This window comes from Hordeum vulgare, chromosome 2H (genome assembly GCF_904849725.1).
Source record: "Hordeum vulgare subsp. vulgare chromosome 2H, MorexV3_pseudomolecules_assembly, whole genome shotgun sequence".
Lineage (NCBI taxonomy): Eukaryota > Viridiplantae > Streptophyta > Magnoliopsida > Poales > Poaceae > Hordeum > Hordeum vulgare.
In genome coordinates this window covers 576652051-576669095 of record NC_058519.1, presented here as the reverse complement: position 1 = coordinate 576669095, position 17045 = coordinate 576652051, and the positions used below count along the sequence as shown (strand labels likewise).

General features: G+C 45.5%; 51 non-coding genes and 1 pseudogene across 51 annotated transcripts; all 52 read right to left on the bottom strand.

Annotated features, from left to right (window-relative positions):
• Window positions 1-190: 190 nt before the first annotated feature.
• On the bottom strand, window positions 191-309 carry LOC123433999. Its single transcript, XR_006625293.1, has one exon. It is a non-coding gene; the product is annotated as a 5S ribosomal RNA (ribosomal RNA).
• A 182-nt stretch (window positions 310-491) lies between these two features.
• Window positions 492-610, bottom strand: LOC123432994. Its single transcript, XR_006624556.1, has one exon. It is a non-coding gene; the product is annotated as a 5S ribosomal RNA (ribosomal RNA).
• A 197-nt stretch (window positions 611-807) lies between these two features.
• On the bottom strand, window positions 808-926 carry LOC123437022. The gene has a single exon (XR_006628225.1). It is a non-coding gene; the product is annotated as a 5S ribosomal RNA (ribosomal RNA).
• Window positions 927-1126: 200 nt separating this feature from the next.
• On the bottom strand, window positions 1127-1245 carry LOC123433998. Its single transcript, XR_006625292.1, has one exon. It is a non-coding gene; the product is annotated as a 5S ribosomal RNA (ribosomal RNA).
• A 185-nt stretch (window positions 1246-1430) lies between these two features.
• Window positions 1431-1549, bottom strand: LOC123433997. Its single transcript, XR_006625291.1, has one exon. It is a non-coding gene; the product is annotated as a 5S ribosomal RNA (ribosomal RNA).
• Window positions 1550-1746: 197 nt separating this feature from the next.
• On the bottom strand, window positions 1747-1865 carry LOC123432839. The gene has a single exon (XR_006624410.1). It is a non-coding gene; the product is annotated as a 5S ribosomal RNA (ribosomal RNA).
• A 448-nt stretch (window positions 1866-2313) lies between these two features.
• Window positions 2314-2432, bottom strand: LOC123438419. Its single transcript, XR_006629562.1, has one exon. It is a non-coding gene; the product is annotated as a 5S ribosomal RNA (ribosomal RNA).
• A 220-nt stretch (window positions 2433-2652) lies between these two features.
• LOC123433996 lies at window positions 2653-2771 on the bottom strand. The gene has a single exon (XR_006625290.1). It is a non-coding gene; the product is annotated as a 5S ribosomal RNA (ribosomal RNA).
• A 214-nt stretch (window positions 2772-2985) lies between these two features.
• On the bottom strand, window positions 2986-3104 carry LOC123433995. The gene has a single exon (XR_006625289.1). It is a non-coding gene; the product is annotated as a 5S ribosomal RNA (ribosomal RNA).
• Window positions 3105-3286: 182 nt separating this feature from the next.
• On the bottom strand, window positions 3287-3405 carry LOC123436542. The gene has a single exon (XR_006627761.1). It is a non-coding gene; the product is annotated as a 5S ribosomal RNA (ribosomal RNA).
• A 212-nt stretch (window positions 3406-3617) lies between these two features.
• Window positions 3618-3736, bottom strand: LOC123433994. The gene has a single exon (XR_006625288.1). It is a non-coding gene; the product is annotated as a 5S ribosomal RNA (ribosomal RNA).
• A 200-nt stretch (window positions 3737-3936) lies between these two features.
• LOC123432814 lies at window positions 3937-4055 on the bottom strand. The gene has a single exon (XR_006624384.1). It is a non-coding gene; the product is annotated as a 5S ribosomal RNA (ribosomal RNA).
• Window positions 4056-4237: 182 nt separating this feature from the next.
• LOC123437531 lies at window positions 4238-4356 on the bottom strand. The gene has a single exon (XR_006628705.1). It is a non-coding gene; the product is annotated as a 5S ribosomal RNA (ribosomal RNA).
• Window positions 4357-4571: 215 nt separating this feature from the next.
• LOC123433993 lies at window positions 4572-4690 on the bottom strand. The gene has a single exon (XR_006625287.1). It is a non-coding gene; the product is annotated as a 5S ribosomal RNA (ribosomal RNA).
• A 191-nt stretch (window positions 4691-4881) lies between these two features.
• LOC123433314 lies at window positions 4882-5000 on the bottom strand. The gene has a single exon (XR_006624843.1). It is a non-coding gene; the product is annotated as a 5S ribosomal RNA (ribosomal RNA).
• A 194-nt stretch (window positions 5001-5194) lies between these two features.
• LOC123436262 lies at window positions 5195-5313 on the bottom strand. Its single transcript, XR_006627493.1, has one exon. It is a non-coding gene; the product is annotated as a 5S ribosomal RNA (ribosomal RNA).
• A 194-nt stretch (window positions 5314-5507) lies between these two features.
• Window positions 5508-5626, bottom strand: LOC123438080. The gene has a single exon (XR_006629241.1). It is a non-coding gene; the product is annotated as a 5S ribosomal RNA (ribosomal RNA).
• Window positions 5627-5808: 182 nt separating this feature from the next.
• LOC123435687 lies at window positions 5809-5927 on the bottom strand. The gene has a single exon (XR_006626939.1). It is a non-coding gene; the product is annotated as a 5S ribosomal RNA (ribosomal RNA).
• A 212-nt stretch (window positions 5928-6139) lies between these two features.
• On the bottom strand, window positions 6140-6258 carry LOC123436376. Its single transcript, XR_006627603.1, has one exon. It is a non-coding gene; the product is annotated as a 5S ribosomal RNA (ribosomal RNA).
• Window positions 6259-6452: 194 nt separating this feature from the next.
• Window positions 6453-6571, bottom strand: LOC123432406. The gene has a single exon (XR_006623990.1). It is a non-coding gene; the product is annotated as a 5S ribosomal RNA (ribosomal RNA).
• A 185-nt stretch (window positions 6572-6756) lies between these two features.
• LOC123433992 lies at window positions 6757-6875 on the bottom strand. The gene has a single exon (XR_006625286.1). It is a non-coding gene; the product is annotated as a 5S ribosomal RNA (ribosomal RNA).
• Window positions 6876-7099: 224 nt separating this feature from the next.
• LOC123432322 lies at window positions 7100-7218 on the bottom strand. The gene has a single exon (XR_006623911.1). It is a non-coding gene; the product is annotated as a 5S ribosomal RNA (ribosomal RNA).
• A 188-nt stretch (window positions 7219-7406) lies between these two features.
• On the bottom strand, window positions 7407-7525 carry LOC123438673. Its single transcript, XR_006629804.1, has one exon. It is a non-coding gene; the product is annotated as a 5S ribosomal RNA (ribosomal RNA).
• A 191-nt stretch (window positions 7526-7716) lies between these two features.
• Window positions 7717-7819, bottom strand: LOC123433458 (annotated as a pseudogene).
• A 194-nt stretch (window positions 7820-8013) lies between these two features.
• LOC123433394 lies at window positions 8014-8132 on the bottom strand. The gene has a single exon (XR_006624898.1). It is a non-coding gene; the product is annotated as a 5S ribosomal RNA (ribosomal RNA).
• A 218-nt stretch (window positions 8133-8350) lies between these two features.
• On the bottom strand, window positions 8351-8469 carry LOC123436261. Its single transcript, XR_006627492.1, has one exon. It is a non-coding gene; the product is annotated as a 5S ribosomal RNA (ribosomal RNA).
• A 191-nt stretch (window positions 8470-8660) lies between these two features.
• LOC123432309 lies at window positions 8661-8779 on the bottom strand. Its single transcript, XR_006623899.1, has one exon. It is a non-coding gene; the product is annotated as a 5S ribosomal RNA (ribosomal RNA).
• Window positions 8780-8964: 185 nt separating this feature from the next.
• LOC123438242 lies at window positions 8965-9082 on the bottom strand. The gene has a single exon (XR_006629396.1). It is a non-coding gene; the product is annotated as a 5S ribosomal RNA (ribosomal RNA).
• A 185-nt stretch (window positions 9083-9267) lies between these two features.
• On the bottom strand, window positions 9268-9386 carry LOC123437035. The gene has a single exon (XR_006628238.1). It is a non-coding gene; the product is annotated as a 5S ribosomal RNA (ribosomal RNA).
• Window positions 9387-9574: 188 nt separating this feature from the next.
• Window positions 9575-9693, bottom strand: LOC123435458. The gene has a single exon (XR_006626708.1). It is a non-coding gene; the product is annotated as a 5S ribosomal RNA (ribosomal RNA).
• A 182-nt stretch (window positions 9694-9875) lies between these two features.
• Window positions 9876-9993, bottom strand: LOC123432238. The gene has a single exon (XR_006623831.1). It is a non-coding gene; the product is annotated as a 5S ribosomal RNA (ribosomal RNA).
• A 181-nt stretch (window positions 9994-10174) lies between these two features.
• LOC123437034 lies at window positions 10175-10293 on the bottom strand. The gene has a single exon (XR_006628237.1). It is a non-coding gene; the product is annotated as a 5S ribosomal RNA (ribosomal RNA).
• Window positions 10294-10478: 185 nt separating this feature from the next.
• Window positions 10479-10597, bottom strand: LOC123431636. The gene has a single exon (XR_006623225.1). It is a non-coding gene; the product is annotated as a 5S ribosomal RNA (ribosomal RNA).
• A 182-nt stretch (window positions 10598-10779) lies between these two features.
• Window positions 10780-10898, bottom strand: LOC123438410. The gene has a single exon (XR_006629553.1). It is a non-coding gene; the product is annotated as a 5S ribosomal RNA (ribosomal RNA).
• A 209-nt stretch (window positions 10899-11107) lies between these two features.
• Window positions 11108-11226, bottom strand: LOC123435306. The gene has a single exon (XR_006626561.1). It is a non-coding gene; the product is annotated as a 5S ribosomal RNA (ribosomal RNA).
• A 194-nt stretch (window positions 11227-11420) lies between these two features.
• Window positions 11421-11539, bottom strand: LOC123432385. Its single transcript, XR_006623970.1, has one exon. It is a non-coding gene; the product is annotated as a 5S ribosomal RNA (ribosomal RNA).
• A 401-nt stretch (window positions 11540-11940) lies between these two features.
• LOC123438342 lies at window positions 11941-12059 on the bottom strand. Its single transcript, XR_006629490.1, has one exon. It is a non-coding gene; the product is annotated as a 5S ribosomal RNA (ribosomal RNA).
• A 280-nt stretch (window positions 12060-12339) lies between these two features.
• Window positions 12340-12458, bottom strand: LOC123435150. The gene has a single exon (XR_006626411.1). It is a non-coding gene; the product is annotated as a 5S ribosomal RNA (ribosomal RNA).
• A 215-nt stretch (window positions 12459-12673) lies between these two features.
• On the bottom strand, window positions 12674-12792 carry LOC123437268. Its single transcript, XR_006628458.1, has one exon. It is a non-coding gene; the product is annotated as a 5S ribosomal RNA (ribosomal RNA).
• A 201-nt stretch (window positions 12793-12993) lies between these two features.
• Window positions 12994-13112, bottom strand: LOC123437201. Its single transcript, XR_006628394.1, has one exon. It is a non-coding gene; the product is annotated as a 5S ribosomal RNA (ribosomal RNA).
• Window positions 13113-13378: 266 nt separating this feature from the next.
• Window positions 13379-13497, bottom strand: LOC123433989. The gene has a single exon (XR_006625284.1). It is a non-coding gene; the product is annotated as a 5S ribosomal RNA (ribosomal RNA).
• Window positions 13498-13691: 194 nt separating this feature from the next.
• LOC123433988 lies at window positions 13692-13810 on the bottom strand. The gene has a single exon (XR_006625283.1). It is a non-coding gene; the product is annotated as a 5S ribosomal RNA (ribosomal RNA).
• A 206-nt stretch (window positions 13811-14016) lies between these two features.
• Window positions 14017-14135, bottom strand: LOC123433987. Its single transcript, XR_006625282.1, has one exon. It is a non-coding gene; the product is annotated as a 5S ribosomal RNA (ribosomal RNA).
• Window positions 14136-14319: 184 nt separating this feature from the next.
• On the bottom strand, window positions 14320-14438 carry LOC123435457. Its single transcript, XR_006626707.1, has one exon. It is a non-coding gene; the product is annotated as a 5S ribosomal RNA (ribosomal RNA).
• Window positions 14439-14743: 305 nt separating this feature from the next.
• Window positions 14744-14862, bottom strand: LOC123433986. The gene has a single exon (XR_006625281.1). It is a non-coding gene; the product is annotated as a 5S ribosomal RNA (ribosomal RNA).
• Window positions 14863-15044: 182 nt separating this feature from the next.
• On the bottom strand, window positions 15045-15163 carry LOC123433985. The gene has a single exon (XR_006625280.1). It is a non-coding gene; the product is annotated as a 5S ribosomal RNA (ribosomal RNA).
• A 182-nt stretch (window positions 15164-15345) lies between these two features.
• On the bottom strand, window positions 15346-15464 carry LOC123433984. The gene has a single exon (XR_006625279.1). It is a non-coding gene; the product is annotated as a 5S ribosomal RNA (ribosomal RNA).
• A 184-nt stretch (window positions 15465-15648) lies between these two features.
• Window positions 15649-15767, bottom strand: LOC123435671. The gene has a single exon (XR_006626922.1). It is a non-coding gene; the product is annotated as a 5S ribosomal RNA (ribosomal RNA).
• A 175-nt stretch (window positions 15768-15942) lies between these two features.
• On the bottom strand, window positions 15943-16061 carry LOC123432308. Its single transcript, XR_006623898.1, has one exon. It is a non-coding gene; the product is annotated as a 5S ribosomal RNA (ribosomal RNA).
• Window positions 16062-16245: 184 nt separating this feature from the next.
• Window positions 16246-16364, bottom strand: LOC123435669. Its single transcript, XR_006626920.1, has one exon. It is a non-coding gene; the product is annotated as a 5S ribosomal RNA (ribosomal RNA).
• A 177-nt stretch (window positions 16365-16541) lies between these two features.
• Window positions 16542-16660, bottom strand: LOC123433983. Its single transcript, XR_006625278.1, has one exon. It is a non-coding gene; the product is annotated as a 5S ribosomal RNA (ribosomal RNA).
• A 173-nt stretch (window positions 16661-16833) lies between these two features.
• On the bottom strand, window positions 16834-16951 carry LOC123432298. The gene has a single exon (XR_006623888.1). It is a non-coding gene; the product is annotated as a 5S ribosomal RNA (ribosomal RNA).
• Between the last annotated feature and the right edge of the window lie 94 nt (window positions 16952-17045).

Genomic DNA, 17045 nt, shown 5'->3' with positions numbered 1-17045 from the left:
TGCAACTATCTATTTGTTCCTTATGCTTGCCCCTACTACTACTACTACTACTACTACTACTACTAGTCGTTGGGTGTCAAGCGCGGTGGGAAAAGTCACACAGTAATCGTCAAAAATAAGAAAATGAGGTCATATAGATCACGCTCCCGCATCATCCTTGTCACGTGGCGCAAAAATATATTTAAAAAGGGGAATGCAACACGAGGACTTCCCAGGAGGTCACCCATCCTAGTACTACTCTCGCCCAAGCACGCTTAACTTCGGAGTTCTGATGGGATCCGGTGCTTTAGTGCTGGTATGATCGCATCCGACATGCAACTATATATTTGTTCCTTATGCTTGCCCTTACTACTACTACTACTACTAGTCGTTGGGTGTCAAGCGCGGTGGGAAAAGTCACACACTAATCGTCATAAATAAGAAAATGAGGTCATATAGATCACGCTCCCGCGTCATCCTTGTCACGTGGCGCAAAAATATATTTAAAAAGGGGAATGCAACACGAGGACTTCCCAGGAGGTCACCCATCCTAGTAGTACTCTCGCCCAAGCACGCTTAACTTCGGAGTTCTGATTGGATCCGGTGCTTTAGTGCTGCTATGATCGCATCCGACATGCAACTATCTATTTGTTCCTTATGCTTGCCCCTACTACTACTACTACTACTACCACTACTACTACTAGTCGTTGGGTGTCAAGCGTGGTGGGAAAAGTCACACAGTAATCGTCAAAAATAAGAAAATGAGGTCATATAGATCACGCTCCCGCGTCATCCTTGTCACGTGGCGCAAAAATATATTTAAAAAGGGGAATGCAACACAAGGACTTCCCACGAGGTCACCCATCCTAGTACTACTCTCGCCCAAGCACGCTTAACTTCGGAGTTCTGATGGGATCCGGTGCTTTAGTGCTGGTATGATCACATCCGACATGCAACTATCTATTTGTTCCTTATGCTGGCCCCTACTACTACTACTACTACTATTACTACTACTACTACTAGTCGTTGGGTGTCAAGCGCGGTGGGAAAAGTCACACAGTAATCGTCAAAAATAAGAAAATGAGGTCATATAGATCACGCTCCCGCGTCATCCTTGTCACGTGGCGCAAAAATATATTTAAAAAGGGGAATGCAACACGAGGACTTCCCAGGAGGTCACCCATCCTAGTACTACTCTCGCCCAAGCACGCTTAACTTCGGAGTTCTGATGGGATCCGGTGCTTTAGTGCTGGTATGATCGCATCCGACATGCAACTATCTATTTGTTCCTTATGCTTGCCCCTACTACTACTACTACTACTACTAGTCGTTGGGTGTCAAGCGCGGTGGGAAAAGTCACACAGTAATCGTCAAAAATAAGAAAATGAGGTCATATAGATCACGGTCCCGCGTCATCCTTGTCACGTGGCGCAAAAATATATTTAAAAAGGGGAATGCAACACGAGGACTTCCCAGGAGGTCACCCATCCTAGTACTACTCTCGCCCAAGCACGCTTAACTTCGGAGTTCTGATGGGATCCGGTGCTTTAGTGCTGGTATGATCGCATCCGACATGCAACTATCTATTTGTTCCTTATGCTTTCCCCTACTACTACTACTACTACTACCACTACTACTACTAGTCGTTGGGTGTCAAGCGCGGTGGGAAAAGTCACACAGTAATCGTCAAAAATAAGAAAATGAGGTCATATAGATCACGGTCCCGCGTCATCCTTGTCACGTGGCGCAAAAATATATTTAAAAAGGGGAATGCAACACGAGGACTTCCCAGGAGGTCACCCATCCTAGTACTACTCTCGCCCAAGCACGCTTAACTTCAGAGTTCTGATGGGATCCGGTGCTTTAGTGTTGGTATGATCGGATCCGACATGCAACTATCTATTTGTTCCTTATGCTTGCCCTTACTACTACTACTACTACTACTACTAGTCGTTGGGTGTCAAGCGCGGTGGGAAAAGTCACACAATAATCGTCAAAAATAAGAAAATGAGGTCATATAGATCACGGTCCCGCGTCATCCTTGTCACGTGGCGCAAAAATATATTTAAAAAGGGGAATGCAACACGAGGACTTCCTGATCCGGTGCTTTAGTGCTGGTATGATCGCATCCGACATGCAACTATCTATTTGTTCCTTATGTTTGCCCCTACTACTACTACTACTACTACTACTACCACTACTACTACTAGTCGTTGGGTTTCAAGCGCGGTGGGAAAAGTCACACAGTAATTGTCAAAAATAAGAAAATGAGGTCATATAGATCACGCTCCCGCGTCATCCTTGTCACGTGGCGCAAAAATATATTTAAAAAGGGGAATGCAACACGAGGACTTCCGAGGAGGTCACCCATCCTAGTACTACTCTCGCCCAAGCACGGTTAACTTCGGAGTTCTGATGGGATCCGGTGCTTTAGTGCTGGTATGATCGCATCCGACATGCAACTATCTATTTGTTCCTTATGGTTTCCACTACTACTACTACTACTCCTACTACTACTACTACTACTACTACTACTACTACTACTATTAGTCGTTGGGTGTCAAGCGCGGTGGGAAAAGTCACACAGTAATCGTCAAAAATAAGAAAATGAGGTCATATAGATCACGGTCCCGCGTCATCCTTGTCACGTGGCGCAAAAATATATCTAAAAAAGGAATGCAACACGAGGACTTCCCAGGAGGTCACCCATCCTAGTACTACTCTCGCCCAAGCACGCTTAACTTCGGAGTTCTGATGGGATCCGGTGCTTTAGTGCTGGTATGATCGCATCCGACATGCAACTATCTATTTGTTCCTTATGCTTTCCCCTACTACTACTACTACTCCTACTACTACTACTACTACTACTACTACTACTACTAGTCGTTGGTGTCAAGCGCGGTGGGAAAAGTCACACAGTAATCGTCAAAAATAAGAAAATGAGGTCATATAGATCACGGTCCCGCGTCATCCTTGTCACGTGGCGCAAAAATATATTTAAAAAGGGGAATGCAACACGAGGACTTCCCAGGAGGTCACCCATCCTAGTACTACTCTCGCCCAAGCACGCTTAACTTCGGAGTTCTGATGGGATCCGGTGCTTTAGTGCTGGTATGATCGCATCCGACATGCAACTATCTATTTGTTCCTTATGCTTGCCCCTACTACTACTACTACTACTAGTCGTTGGGTGTCAAGCGCGGTGGAAAAAGTCACACAGTAATCGTCAAAAATAAGAAAATGAGGTCATATAGATCACGCTCCCGCGTCATCCTTGTCACGTGGCGCAAAAATATATTTAAAAAGGGGAATGCAACACGAGGACTTCCCAGGAGGTCACCCATCCTAGTACTACTCTCGCCCAAGCACGCTTAACTTCGAAGTTCTGATGGGATCCGGTGCTTTAGTGCTGGTATGATCGCATCCGACATGCAACTATCTATTTGTTCCTTATGCTTTCCCCTACTACTACTACTCCTACTACTACTACTACTACTACTACTACTACTATTAGTCGTTGGGTGTCAAGCGCGGTGGGAAAAGTCACACAGTAATCGTCAAAAATAAGAAAATGAGGTCATATAGATCACGGTCCCGCGTCATCCTTGTCACGTGGCGCAAAAATATATTTAACAAGGGGAATGCAACACGAGGACTTCCCAGGAGGTCACCCATCCTAGTACTACTCTCGCCCAAGCACGCTTAACTTCGGAGTTCTGATGGGATCCGGTGCTTTAGTGCTGGTATGATCGCATCCGACATGCAACTATCTATTTGTTCCTTATGCTTTCCCCTACTACTACTACTACTACTACTACTACTACTACTATTAGTCGTTGGGTGTCAAGCGCGGTGGGAAAAGTCACACAGTAATCGTCAAAAATAAGAAAATGAGGTCATATAGATCACGGTCCCGCGTCATCCTTGTCACGTGGCGCAAAAATATATTTAAAAAGGGGAATGCAACACGAGGACTTCCCAAGAGGTCACCCATCCTAGTACTACTCTCGCACAAGCACGCTTAACTTCGTAGTTCTGATGGGATCCGGTGCTTTAGTGCTGGTATGATCGCATCCGACATGCAACTATCTATTTGTTCCTTATGCTTGCCCCTACTACTACTACTACTACTAGTCGTTGGGTGTCAAGCGCGGTGGGAAAAGTCACACAGTAATCGTCAAAAATAAGAAAATGAGGTCATATAGATCACGCTCCCGCGTCATCCTTGTCACGTGGCGCAAAAATATATTTAAAAAGAGGAATGCAACACGAGGACTTCCCAGGAGGTCACCCATCCTAGTACTACTCTCGCCCAAGCACGTTTAACTTCGAAGTTCTGATGGGATCCGGTGCTTTAGTGCTGGTATGATCGCATCCGACATGCAACTATCTATTTGTTCCTTATGCTTTCCCCTACTACTACTCCTACTCCTACTCCTACTACTACTACTACTACTACTACTATTAGTCGTTGGGTGTCAAGCGCGGTGGGAAAAGTCACACAGTAATCGTCAAAAATAAGAAAATGAGGTCATATAGATCACGGTCCCGCGTCATCCTTGTCACGTGGCGCAAAAATATATTTAAAAAGGGGAATGCAACACGAGGACTTCCCAGGAGGTCACCCATCCTAGTACTACTCTCGCCCAAGCACGCTTAACTTCGGAGTTCTGATGGGATCCGGTGCTTTAGTGCTGGTATGATCGCATCCGACATGCAACTATCTATTTGTTCCTTATGCTTGCCCCTACTACTACTACTACTACTACTACTACTAGTCGTTGGGTGTCAAGCGCGGTGGGAAAAGTCACACAGTAATCGTCAAAAATAAGAAAATGAGGTCATATAGATCACGCTCCCGCGTCATCCTTGTCACGTGGCGCAAAAATATATTTAAAAAGGGGAATGAAACACGAGGACTTCCCAGGAGGTCACCCATCCTATTACTTCTCTCGCCCAAGCACGCTTAACTTTGGAGTTCTGATTGGATCCGGTGCTTTAGTGCTGGTATGATCGCATCCGACATGCAACTATCTATTTGTTCCTTATGCTTGCCCCTACTACTACTACTACTACTACTACTACTACTAGTCGTTGGGTGTCAAGCGCGGTGGGAAAAGTCACACTTTAATCGTCAAAAATAAGAAAATGAGGTCATATAGATCACGGTTCCGCGTCATCCTTGTCACGTGGCGCAAAAATATATTTAAAAAGGGGAATGCAACACGAGGACTTCCGAGGAGGTCACCCATCCTAGTACTACTCTCGCCCAAGCACGCTTAACTTCGGAGTTCTGATGGGATCCGGTGCTTTAGTGCTGGTATGATCGCATCCGACATGCAACTATCTATTTGTTCCTTATGCTTGCCCCTACTACTACTACTACTACTACTACTACCACTAGTCGTTGGGTGTCAAGCGCGGTGGAAAAAGTCACACAATAATCGTCAAATATAAGAAAATGAGGTCATATAGATCACGCTCCCGCGTCATCCTTGTCACGTGGCGCAAAAATATATTTAAAAAGGGGAATGCAACACAAGGACTTCCCAGGAGGTCACCCATCCTAGTAGTACTCTCGCCCAAGCACGCTTAACTTCGGAGTTCTGATGGGATCCGGTGCTTTAGTGCTGGTATGATCGCATCCGACATGCAACTATCTATTTGTTCCTTATGCTTGCCCCTACTACTACTACTACTACTAGTCGTTGGGTGTCAAGCGCGGTGGGAAAAGTCACACAGTAATCGTCAAAAATAAGAAAATGAGGTCATATAGATCACGCTCCCGCGTCATCCTTGTCACGTGGCGCAAAAATATATTTAAAAAGGGGAATGCAACACGAGGACTTCCCAGGAGGTCACCCATCCTAGTACTACTCTCGCCCAAGCACGCTTAACTTCGGAGTTCGGATGGGATCCGGTGCTTTAGAGCTGGTATGATCGCATCCGACATGCAACTATCTATTTGTTCCTTATGCTTGCCCCTACTACTACTACTACTACTACTACTACTACTACTACTACTACTACTACTAGTCGTTGGGTGTCAAGCGCGGTGGGAAAAGTCACACAGTAATCGTCAAAAATAAGAAAATGAGGTCATATAGATCACGGTCCCGCGTCATCCTTGTCACGTGGCGCAAAAATATATTTAAAAAGGGGAATGCAACACGAGGACTTCCCAGGAGGTCACCCATCCTAGTACTACTCTCGCCCAAGCACGGTTAACTTCGGAGTTCTGATGGGATCCGGTGCTTTAGTGCTGGTATGATCGCATCCGACATGCAACTATCTATTTGTTCCTTATGCTTGCCCCTACTACTACTACTACTACCACTACTACTACTAGTCGTTGGGTTTCAAGCGCGGTGGGAAAAGTCACACAGTAATCGTCAAAAATAAGAAAATGAGGTCATATAGATCACGCTCCCGCGTCATCCTTGTCACGTGGCGCAAAAATATATTTAAAAAGGGGAATGCAACACAAGGACTTCCGAGGAGGTCACCCATCCTAGTACTACTCTCGCCCAAGCACGCTTAACTTCGGAGTTCTGATGGGATCCGGTGCTTTAGTGCTTGTATGATCGCATCCGACATGCAACTATCTATTTGTTCCTTATGCTTGCCCCTACTACTACTACTACTACTACTAGTCGTTGGGTGTCAAGCGCGGTGGGAAAAGTCACACAGTAATCGTCAAAAATAAGAAAATGAGGTCATATAGATCACGCTCCCGCGTCATCCTTGTCACGTGGCGCAAAAATATATTTAAAAAGGGGAATGCAACACGAGGACTTCCCAGGAGGTCACCCATCCTAGTACTACTCTCGCCCAAGCACGCTTAACTTCGGAGTTCTGATGGGATCCGGTGCTTTAGTGCTGGTATGATCGCATCCGACGTGCAACTATCTATTTGTTCCTTATGCTTTCCCCTACTACTACTACTACTCCTACTACTACTACTACTACTACTACTACTACTACTACTACTATTAGTCGTTGGGTGTCAAGCGCGGTGGGAAAAGTCACACAGTAATCGTCAAAAATAAGAAAATGAGGTCATATAGATCACGGTCCCGCGTCATCCTTGTCACGTGGCGCAAAAATATATTTAAAAAGGGGAATGCAACACGAGGATTTCCCAGGAGGTCACCCATCCTAGTAATACTCTCGCCCAAGCACGCTTAACTTCGGAGTTTTGATGGGATCCGGTGCTTTAGTGCTGGTATGATCGCATCCGACATGCAACTATCTATTTGTTCCTTATGCTTGCCCCTACTACTACTACTACTACTACTACTAGTCGTTGGGTGTCAAGCGCGGTGGGAAAAGTCACACAGTAATCGTCAAAAATAAGAAAATGAGGTCATATAGATCACGCTCCCGCGTCATCCTTGTCACGTGGCACAAAAATATATTTAAAAAGGGGAATGCAACACGAGGACTTCCCAGGAGGTCACCCATCCTAGTACTACTCTCGCCCAAGCACGCTTAACTTCGGAGTTCTGATGGGATTCGGTGCTTTAGTGCTGGTATGATTACATCCGACATGCAACTATCTATTTGTTCCTTATGCTTGCCCCTACTACTACTACTACTACTACTACTACTAGTCGTTGGGTGTCAAGCGCGGTGGGAAAAGTCACATAGTAATCGTCAAAAATAAGAAAATGAGGTCATATAGATCACGCTCCCGCGTCATCCTTGTCACGTGGCGCAAAAATATATTTTAAAAGGGGAATGCAACACAAGGACTTCCCTAGTACTACTCTCGCCCAAGCACGCTTAACTTCGTAGTTCTGATGGAATCCGGTGCTTTAGTGCTGGTATGATCGCATCCGACATGCTACTATCTATTTGTTCCTTATGCTTGCCCCTACTACTACTACTACTACTACTACTACTACTAGTCGTTGGGTGTCAAGCGCGGTGGGAAAAGTCACACAGTAATCGTCAAAAATAAGAAAATGAGGTCATATAGATCACGCTCCCGCGTCATCCTTGTCACGTGGCGCAAAAATATATTTAAAAAGGGGAATGAAACACGAGGACTTCCCAGGAGGTCACCCATCCTATTACTTCTCTCGCCCAAGCACGCTTAACTTTGGAGTTCTGATTGGATTCGGTGCTTTAGTGCTGGTATGATCGCATCCGACATGCAACTATCTATTTGTTCCTTATGCTTGCCCCTACTACTACTACTACTACTACTACTACTACTACTACTACTACTACTACTACTACTAGTCGTTGGGTGTCAAGCGCGGTGGGAAAAGTCACACTTTAATCGTCAAAAATAAGAAAATGAGGTCATATAGATCACGGTTCCGCGTCATCCTTGTCACGTGGCGCAAAAATATATTTAAAAAGGGGAATGCAACACGAGGACTTCCGAGGAGGTCACCCATCCTAGTACTACTCTCGCCCAAGCACGCTTAACTTCGGAGTTCTGATGGGATCCGGTGCTTTAGTGCTGGTATGATCGCATCCGACATGCAACTATCTATTTGTTCCTTATGCTTGCCCCTACTACTACTACTACTACTACTACCACTAGTCGTTGGGTGTCAAGCGCGGTGGAAAAAGTCACACAATAATCGTCAAAAATAAGAAAATGAGGTCATATAGATCACGCTCCCGCGTCATCCTTGTCACGTGGCGCAAAAATATATTTAAAAAGGGAAATGCAACACAAGGACTTCCCAGGAGGTCACCCATCCTAGTAGTACTCTCGCCCAAGCACGCTTAACTTCGGAGTTCTGATGGGATCCAGTGCTTTAGTGCTGGTATGATCGCATCCGACATGCAACTATCTATTTGTTCCTTATGCTTGCCCCTACTACTACTACTACTACTACTAGTCGTTGGGTGTCAAGCGCGGTGGGAAAAGTCACACAGTAATCGTCAAAAATAAGAAAATGAGGTCATATAGATCACGGTCCCGCGTCATCCTTGTCACGTGGCGCAAAAATATATTTAAAAAGGGGAATGCAACACGAGGACTTCCAGGAGGTCACCCATCCTAGTACTACTCTCGCCCAAGCACGCTTAACTTCGGAGTTCTGATGGGATCCGGTGCTTTAGTGCTGGTATGATCGCATCCGACATGCAACTATCTATTTGTTCCTTATGCTTGCCCCTACTACTACTACTACTACTACTAGTCGTTGGGTGTCAAGCGCGGTGGGAAAAGTCACACAGTAATCGTCAAAAATAAGAAAATGAGGTCACATAGATCACGCTCCCGCGTCATCCTTGTCACGTGGCGCAAAAATATATTTAAAAAGGGGAATGCAACACGAGGACTTCCTAGGAGGTCACCCATCCTAGTACTACTCTCGCCCAAGCACGCTTAACTTCGGAGTTCTGATGGGATCCGGTGCTTTAGTGCTGGTATGATCACATCCGACATGCAACTATCTATTTGTTCCTTATGCTTGCCCCTACTACTACTACTACTACTACTACTAGTCGTTGGGTGTCAAGCGCGGTGGGAAAAGTCACACAGTAATCGTCAAAAATAAGAAAATGAGGTCATATAGATCATGGTCCCGCGTCATCCTTGTCACGTGGCGCAAAAATATATTTAAAAAGGGGAATGCAACACGAGGACTTCCCAGGAGGTCACCCATCCTAGTACTACTCTCGCCCAAGCACGCTTAACTTCGGAGTTCTGATGGGATCCAGTGCTTTAGTGCTGGTATGATCGCATCCGACATGCAACTATCTATTTGTTCCTTATGCTTGCCCCTACTACTACTACTACTACTAGTCGTTGGGTGTCAAGCGCGGTGGGAAAAGTCACACAGTAATCGTCAAAAATAAGAAAATGAGGTCATATAGATCACGGTCCCGCGTCATCCTTGTCACGTGGCGCAAAAATATATTTAAAAAGGGGAATGCAACACGAGGACTTCCAGGAGGTCACCCATCCTAGTACTACTCTTGCCCAAGCACGCTTAACTTCGGAGTTCTGATGGGATCCGGTGCTTTAGTGCTGGTATGATCGCATCCGACATGCAACTATCTATTTGTTCCTTATGCTTGCCCCTACTACTACTACTACTACTAGTCGTTGGGTGTCAAGCGCGGTGGGAAAAGTCACACAGTAATCGTCAAAAATAAGAAAATGAGGTCACATAGATCACGCTCCCACGTCATCCTTGTCACGTGCGCAAAAATATATTTAAAAAGGGGAATGCAACACGAGGACTTCCTAGGAGGTCACCCATCCTAGTACTACTCTCGCCCAAGCACGCTTAACTTCGGAGTTCTGATGGGATCCGGTGCTTTAGTGCTGGTATGATCACATCCGACATGCAACTATCTATTTGTTCCTTATGCTTGCCCCTACTACTACTACTACTACTACTAGTCGTTGGGTGTCAAGCGCGGTGGGAAAAGTCACACAGTAATCGTCAAAAATAAGAAAATGAGGTCATATAGATCACGCTCCCGCGTCATCCTTGTCACGTGGCGCAAAAATATATTTAAAAAGGGGAATGCAACACAAGGACTTCCCAGGAGGTCACCCATCCTAGTACTACTCTCGCCCAAGCACGCTTAACTTCGTAGTTCTGATGGGATCCGGTGCTTTAGTGCTGGTATGATCGCATCCGACATGCTACTATCTATTTGTTCTTTATGCTTGCCCCTACTACTACTACTACTACTAGTCGTTGGGTGTCAAGCGCGGTGGGAAAAGTCACACAGTAATCGTCAAAAATAAGAAAATGAGGTCATATAGATCACGCTCCCGCGTCATCCTTGTCACGTGGCGCAAAAATATATTTAAAAAGGGGAATGCAACACGAGGACTTCCCAGGAGGTCACCCATCCTAGTACTTCTCTCGCCCAAGCACGCTTAACTTCGGAGTTCTGATGGGATTCGGTGCTTTAGTGCTGGTATGATCGCATCCGACATGCAACTATCTATTTGTTCCTTATGCTTGCCCCTACTACTACTACTACTACTACTACTACTACTACTACTACTACTACTAGTCGTTGGGTGTCAAGCGCGGTGGGAAAAGTCACACTGTAATCGTCAAAAATAAGAAAATGAGGTCATATAGATCACGGTCCCGCGTCATCCTTGTCACGTGGCGCAAAAATATATTTAAAAAGGGGAATGCAACACGAGGACTTCCCAGGAGGTCACCCATCCTAGTACTACTCTCGCCCAAGCACGCTTAACTTCGGAGTTCTGATGGGATCCGGTGCTTTAATGCTGGTATGATCGCATCCGACATGCAACTATCTATTTGTTCCTTATGCTTGCCCCTACTACTACTACTACTACTACTACTACTACTAGTCGTTGGGTGTCAAGCGCGGTGGGAAAAGTCACACAGTAATCGTCAAAAATAAGAAAATGAGGTCATATAGATCACGCTCCCGCGTCATCCTTGTCACGTGGCGCAAAAATATATTTAAAAAGGGGAATGCAACACAAGGACTTCCCACGAGGTCACACATCCTAGTACTACTCTCGCCCAAGCACGCTTAACTTCGGAGTTCTGATGGGATCCAGTGCTTTAGTGCTGGTATGATCGCATCCGACATGCAACTATCTATTTGTTCCTTATGCTTGCCCCTACTACTACTACTACTACTAGTCGTTGGGTGTCAAGCGCGGTGGGAAAAGTCACACAGTAATCGTCAAAAATAAGAAAATGAGGTCATATAGATCACGGTCCCGCGTCATCCTTGTCACGTGGCGCAAAAATATATTTAAAAAGGGGAATGCAACACGAGGACTGGTATGATCGCATCCGACATGCAACTATCTATTTGTTCCTTATGCTTGCCCCTACTACTACTACTACTACTACTAGTCGTTGGGTGTCAAGCGCGGTGGGAAAAGTCACACAGTAATCGTCAAAAATAAGAAAATGAGGTCATATAGATCACGCTCCCGCGTCATCCTTGTCACGTGGCGCAAAAATATATTTAAAAAGGGGAATGCAACACGAGGACTTCCCAGGAGGTCACCCATCCTAGTACTACTCTTGCCCAAACACGCTTAACTTCGGAGTTCTGATGGGATCCGGTGCTTTAGTGCTGGTATGATCGCATCCGACATGCAACAATCTATTTGTTCCTTATGCTTGCCCTACTAGTACTACCAGTACTACTACTACTACTACTACTACTACTACTACTGGTACTACCAGTGCTACTACTACTACTACTACTACTACTACTACTACTACTACTACTACTACTACTACTAGTCGTTGGGTGTCAAGCGCGGTGGGAAAAGTCACATTGTAATCGTCAAAAATAAGAAAATGAGGTCATATAGATCACGGTCCCGCGTCATCCTTGTCACGTGGCGCAAAAATATATTTAAAAAGGGGAATGCAACACGAGGACTTCCCAGGAGGTCACCCATCCTAGTACTACTCTCGCCCAAGCACGCTTAACTTCGGAGTTCTGATGGGATCCGGTGCTTTAGTGCTGGTATGATCACATCCGACATGCAACTATCTATTTGTTCCTTATGCTTGCCCCTACTACTACTACTACTACTACTACTACTACAACTACTACTACTACTACTACTAGTCGTTGGGTGTCAAGCGCGGTGGGAAAAGTCACACAGTAATCGTCAAAAATAAGAAAATGAGGTCATATAGATCACGTTCCCGCGTCATCCTTGTCACGTGGCGCAAAAATATATTTAAAAAGGGGAATGCAACACGAGGACTTCCCACGAGGTCACCCATCCTAGTACTACTCTCGCCCAAGCATGCTTAACTTCGGAGTTCTGATGGGATCCGGTGCTTTAGTGCTGGTATGATCGCATCCGACATGCAACAATCTATTTGTTCCTTATGCTTGCCCCTACTAGTACTACCAGTACTACTACTACTACTACTACTACTACTACTACTGGTACTACTACTACTACTACTACTACTACTACTACTACTACTACTACTACTAGTCGTTGGGTGTCAAGCGCGGTGGGAAAAGTCACACTGTAATCGTCAAAAATAAGAAAATGAGGGAATGCAACACGAGGACTTCCCAGGAGGTCACCCATCCTAGTACTACTCTAGCCCAAGCACGCTTAACTTCGGAGTTCTGATGGGATCCGGTGCTTTAGTGCTGGTATGATCGCATCCGACATGCAACTATCTATTTGTTCCTTATGCTTGCCCCTACTACTACTACTACTACTACTACTACTACTACTACTACTACTACTACTACTACTACTACTACTACTACTACTACTACTACTACTACTACTACTACTACTACTAGTCGTTGGGTGTCAAGCGCGGTGGGAAAAGTCACACAGTAATCGTCAAAAATAAGAAAATGAGGTCATATAGATCACGGTCCCGCGTCATCCTTGTCACGTGGCGCAAAAATATATTTAAAAAGGGGAATGCAACACGAGGACTTCCCAGGAGGTCACCCATCCTAGTACTACTCTCGCCCAAGCACGCTTAACTTCGGAGTTCTGATGGGATCCGGTGCTTTAGTGCTGGTATGATCGCATCCGACATGCAACTATCTATTTGTTCCTTATGCTTGCCCCTACTACTACTACTACTACTAGTACTACTACTAGTCGTTGGGTGTCAAGCGCAGTGGGAAAAGTCACACAGTAATCGTCAAAAATAAAAAAATGAGGTCATATAGATCACGGTCCCGCGTCATCCTTGTCACGTGGCGCAAAAATATATTTAAAAAGGGGAATGCAACACGAGGACTTCCCAGGAGGTCACCCATCCTAGTACTACTCTCGCCCAAGCACGCTTAACTTCGGAGTTCTGATGGGATCCGGTGCTTTAGTGCTGGTATGATCGCATCCGACATGCAACTATCTATTTGTTCCTTATGCTTGCCCCTACTACTACTACTACTACTACTACTACTACTACTACTACTACTAGTCGTTGGGTGTCAAGCGCAGTGGGAAAAGTCACACAGTAATCGTCAAAAATAAAAAAATGAGGTCATATAGATCACGCTCCCGCGTCATCCTTGTCACGTGGCGCAAAAATATATTTAAAAAGGGGAATGCAACACGAGGACTTCCCAGGAGGTCACCCATCCTAGTACTACTCTCGCCCAAGCACGCTTAACTTCGGAGTTCTGATGGGATCCGGTGCTTTAGTGCTGGTATGATCGCATCCGACATGCAACTATCTATTTGTTCCTTATGCTTGCCCTACTACTACTACTACTACTATTAGTCGTTGGGTGTCAAGCGCGGTGAGAAAAGTCACACAGTAATCGTCAAAAATAAGAAAATGAGGTCATATAGATCACGGTCCCGCGTCATCCTTGTCACGTGGCGCAAAAATATATTTAAAAAGGGGAATGCAACACGAGGACTTCCCAGGAGGTCACCCATCCTAGTACTACTCTCGCCCAAGCACGCTTAACTTCGGAGTTCTGATGGGATCCAGTGCTTTAGTGCTGGTATGATCGCATCCGACATGCAACTATCTATTTGTTCCTTATGCTTGCCCCTACTACTACTACTAGTACTACTACTACTACTACTACTACTACTACTACTACTACTACTAGTACTACTACTACTACTACTACTACTACTACTACTACTACTACTACTACTACTACTACTACTACTACTACTACTACTACTACTAGTCGTTGGGTGTCAAGCGCGGTGGGAAAAGTCGCACAGTAATCGTCAAAAATAAGAAAATCAGGTCATATAGATCACGTTCCCGCGTCATCCTTGTCACGTGGCGCAAAAATATATTTAAAAAGGGGAATGCAACACGAGGACTTCCCAGGAGGTCACCCATCCTAGTACTACTCTCGCCCAAGCACGCTTAACTTCGGAGTTCTGATGGGATCCGGTGCTTTAGTGCTGGTATGATCGCATCCGACATGCAACTATCTATTTGTTCCTTATGCTTGCCCCTACTACTACTACTACTACTAGTCGTTGGGTGTCAAGCGCGGTGGGAAAAGGCACACAGTAATCGTCAAAAATAAGAAAATGAGGTCATATAGATCACGTTCCCGCGTCATCCTTGTCACGTGGCGCAAAAATATATTTAAAAAGGGGAATGCAACACGAGGACTTCCCAGGAGGTCACCCATCCTAGTACTACTCTCGCCCAAGCACGCTTAACTTCGGAGTTCTGATGGGATCCGGTGCTTTAGTGCTGGTATGATCGCATCCGACATGCAACTATCTATTTGTTCCTTATGCTTGCCCCTACTACTACTACTACTACTAGTCGTTGGGTGTCAAGCGCGGTGGGAAAAGTCACACAGTAATCGTCAAAAATAAGAAAATGAGGTCATATAGATCACGGTCCCGCGTCATCCTTGTCACGTGGCGCAAAAATATATTTAAAAAGGGGAATGCAACACGAGGACTTCCCAGGAGGTCACCCATCCTAGTACTACTCTCGCCCAAGCACGCTTAACTTCGGAGTTCTGATGGGATCCGGTGCTTTAGTGCTGGTATGATCGCATCCGACATGCAACTATCTATTTGTTCCTTATGCTTGCCCTACTACTACTACTACTACTACGTGTCATTGGGTGTCAAGCGCGGTGGGAAAAGTCACACAGTAATCGTCAAAAATAAGAAAATGAGGTCATATAGATCACGGTCCCGCGTCATCCTTGTCACGTGGCGCAAAAATATATTTAAAAAGGGGAATGCAACACGAGGACTTCCCAGGAGGTGACCCATCCTAGTACTACTCTCGCCCAAGCACGCTTAACTTCGGAGTTCTGATGGGATCCGGTGCTTTAGTGCTGGTATGATCGCATCCGACATGCAACTATCTATTTGTTCCTTATGCTTGCCCTACTACTACTACTAGTCGTTGGGTGTCAAGCGCGGTGGGAAAAGTCACACAGTAATCGTCAAAAATAAGAAAATGAGGTCATATAGATCACGCTCCCGCGTCATCCTTGTCACGTGGCGCAAAAATATATTTAAAAAGGGGAATGCAACACGAGGACTTCCCAGGAGGTCACCCATCCTAGTACTACTCTCGCCCAAGCACGCTAAACTTCGGAGTTTTGATGGGATCCGGTGCTTTAGTGCTGGTATGATCGCATCCGACATGCAATTATCTATTTGTTCCTTATGCTTGCCCTACTACTACTACTACTACTACTAGTCGTTGGGTGTCAAGCGCGGTGGGAAAAGTCACACAGTAATCGTCAAAAATAAGAAAATGAGGTCATATAGATCACGGTCCCGCGTCATCCTTGTCACGTGGCGCAAAAATATATTTAAAAAGGGGAATGCAACACGAGGACTTCCCAGGAGGTGACCCATCCTAGTACTACTCTCGCCCAAGCACGCTTAACTTCGGAGTTCTGATGGGATCCGGTGCTTTAGTGCTGGTATGATCGCATCCGACATGCAACTATCTATTTGTTCCTTATGCTTGCCCCCTACTACTAGTACTAGTCGTTGGGTGTCAAGCGCGGTGGGAAAAGTCACACAGTAATCGTCAAAAATAAGAAAATGAGGTCATATAGATCACGCTCCCGCGTCATCCTTGTCACGTGGCGCAAAAATATATTTAAAAAGGGGAATGCAACACGAGGACTTCCCAGGAGGTCACCCATCCTAGTACTACTCTCGCCCAAGCACGCTTAACTTCGGAGTTCTGATGGGATCCGGTGCTTTAGTGCTGGTATGATCGCATCCGACATGCAACTATCTATTTGTTCCTTATGCTTGCCCCTACTACTACTAGTCGTTGGGTGTCAAGCGCGGTGGGAAAAGTCACACAGTAATCGTCAAAAATAAGAAAATGAGGTCATATAGATCACGCTCCCGCGTCATCCTTGTCACGTGGCGCAAAAATATATTTAAAAAGGGGAATGCAACACGAGGACTTCCAGGAGGTCACCCATCCTAGTACTACTTTCGCCCAAGCACGCTTAACTTCGGAGTTCTGATGGGATCCGGTGCTTTAGTGCTGGTATGATCGCATCCGACATGCAACTATCTATTTGTTCCTTATGCTTGCCCTACTACTACTACTACTACTACTAGTCGTTGGGTGTCAAGCGCGGTGGGAAAAGTCACA